Here is a 2,739-nt window from a genome sequence, read left to right on the forward strand (position 1 = left end):
AAAACCATAATATTATGTTTTTTTTTGGGAATGTCTACTAGTTTTGAATCAAAACCTTAATCCTATGTTTTTTTATAGTAATGTCTCCCATTTTTCATTCAAACCCCTAATCCTAAGTTTTATAATAGGAATGTCTCCTATTTTTCAATCAAAACCATAATCCTATGTTTTCTTATAGTGATGTCTCTTAGTTTTCAATCGAAAAATTAATTATATGTTTCCTTATAGTAATGACTCCTATTTTTGAATCAAAACCCTAATCCTATGTTTTTCTTTGCAAATTTTTCTATTTTTTAACCGAAACTATAATCCTATGTTTACTTTTGGAAATGGCCCCCATTTTCCCGTTTTTAATCAAAACCATAACTTATAGTAATATCCCTTATTTTTCAATGAAAACAATAATCCTATATTTCCTTTTTGAAATGTCATGTTTTTCAATCGAAGCTCTAATCGTCTATCTTTTTCTTTTCGGAATGTCTAATATTTTTGAATCAAAAACCTAATCCGATGTTTTCTTTTAGTAATATCTCAAATTTCTGATACAAAATCCTAATCTTATATTTTTATTTTGTAATGCCTGATATATTTTAATCAAAACCCTAATCCTATGTTTCTATTAGGAATGTCTCCTACCTATCAATGAAAACCCAAATCCTATGTTTTATTTTTTCAAAGCCTCATACTTATCAGTTTTGGATCACAACCCTAACGTTTTTTGTTTTTTCGAATGTCTTCTCTTTTTTTCACCTAATCCTTTTTTTTTCGGAATGTCTGCTATTTTTTAATCTAAACCCTAATCCTATGTTTTCTTTTCCAAATGAGTCCTATTTTTTATTTTTGAATCAAAACCCTAATCATTTTTTTTTCTTTTCAGAATGTCTCATATTTTTTATTTAATACCCTAATCCTATCTTTTGTTTTGGCAATCTCTGCTTGTTTCTAATCAAAACATTACTGATATGTTTTCTTTTCGTAATGTCTCCTATTTTTAACAAACAAACTAATCCTATGTTATCTTTTCATAATTCCTACTATTTTCCAATCAAAACCTTAATCCTATGTTTTCTTTTCAGAATGTCTACTATTTTTCAATCAAAACCCAAATGCTAGTTTTTGTATAGTAATGTCTCACATTTTTCTTTGAAACCCCAAATCATAATTTTTCTTATAGTAATGTCTCCAATTTTCCAATCAAAATCCTAATCCTATGTTTTCTTTTCGGAATTCCTACTATATTCGAATAAAAACCCTAATTCTATGTTTTCTTCCACAATGTCTCTTATTTTGAAAACAAAACTGATTATTATGTTTTCTTTTAATAATGTCTCATTTTTTACCAAAACACTAATCATGAGTTTTTTTTTAATGTCTCCTGTTTTCTTAATCAAAATGCTAATCTAATATTTTCTTTTGGCAATGTTTGCTACTTTTTATTCAAAACCCTAATCCTATGATTTATTTTTGGGGTGTCTCATTTTTTTCAATCAATGCCCTAATTCTATGTTTGCTTTTTTGAAATGCCTACTATATTTCAATCAAAACCCTAATCCTATATTTTTTTTTGGAATGTCTCTTATTTTGCAAGCAAAACTTGAATCCTAAGTTTTCTTTTCTTAATGTATCCTATTTATCAGTTTTTAATCAAAAATCTAATATATGCTTTCCCTTCAAAATGTCTTCTACTTTTGAATAAAAAATCTAATTCTTTCTTTTCTTTTAAGTATGTCTACTATTTTTTTATCATAACCTTAATCATATATTTTTTTCGGAACGTGTCCTATTTTTCGGGTTGAATTAAAACCCTAATCCTTTGTTTTATTTTTAGAATGTCTCATTTTCTTTAATCAAAACCCTTATCCTATTTTTTGTTTTGGCAATGTCTGCTAATTTTTAATCAAAACACTAATCCGATGCTTTCTGCTTGGAATGTCTAATATTTGTCAATCAAAACTCTAACCCTATGTTTTCTTTTCAGAATGGCTCATAATTTTAAATTAAAACTCTAATCCTATGTGTTCTTTTATGAATATCTACTAATTTTAAATTAAAACTCTAATCCTATGTGTGAACAAAAGTTAATGAAACCAAGAAAATATAAGGAAATAATATGAGAGAAATCAAGGAAGAAAACCATTGCCAGGCATAGCATCCCTCTAGGTTTATGAGGGGCGGGACAATGGTTGTTTAAACAAGTAATCCTATTTGAACAAAAACGTTTATGTAAATATACAAAACCCTAATTTCTCAGGTGAAGTGTACCTGAATATGAGTGGAGCTGATACAAACATCTATACAATCTCATTGACACTCTATGAAACCTTATTGTGGAGTAATGACCATATCTTGAGTAGATAGTCCCCCCAAAGAGAGAGATTACCCCTAATCCAAATACAAAGCAGAAATGCGATTTCTCCTAAAATCGGATCCACATGATTATAAAGAGTATGAAAATTATCATCAATCCACTCGGAAGGACTATGGAAGATAAAGTCTCCTAGATACCCTAGCCAAAGGTGTACCCATTATCCTCTCGAATTATGATAAGTCTATGCTAGGTGAGAATTTCTTCTTGTCACGTAACAATACAAGGTATTATAGCTAGGGATTTGGCTTTGTTAGCAATTACGCAATCAATTACACAATTAGACTCAAATAGATATGAATAGAAATAAGAAATCAGTTAAAACATCAAAGATCCAACAACCAAAGTCAAGAAAATAAACCTTAGAGTTCAAC

This window comes from Dioscorea cayenensis, chromosome 9 (genome assembly GCF_009730915.1).
Source record: "Dioscorea cayenensis subsp. rotundata cultivar TDr96_F1 chromosome 9, TDr96_F1_v2_PseudoChromosome.rev07_lg8_w22 25.fasta, whole genome shotgun sequence".
NCBI lineage: Eukaryota > Viridiplantae > Streptophyta > Magnoliopsida > Dioscoreales > Dioscoreaceae > Dioscorea > Dioscorea cayenensis.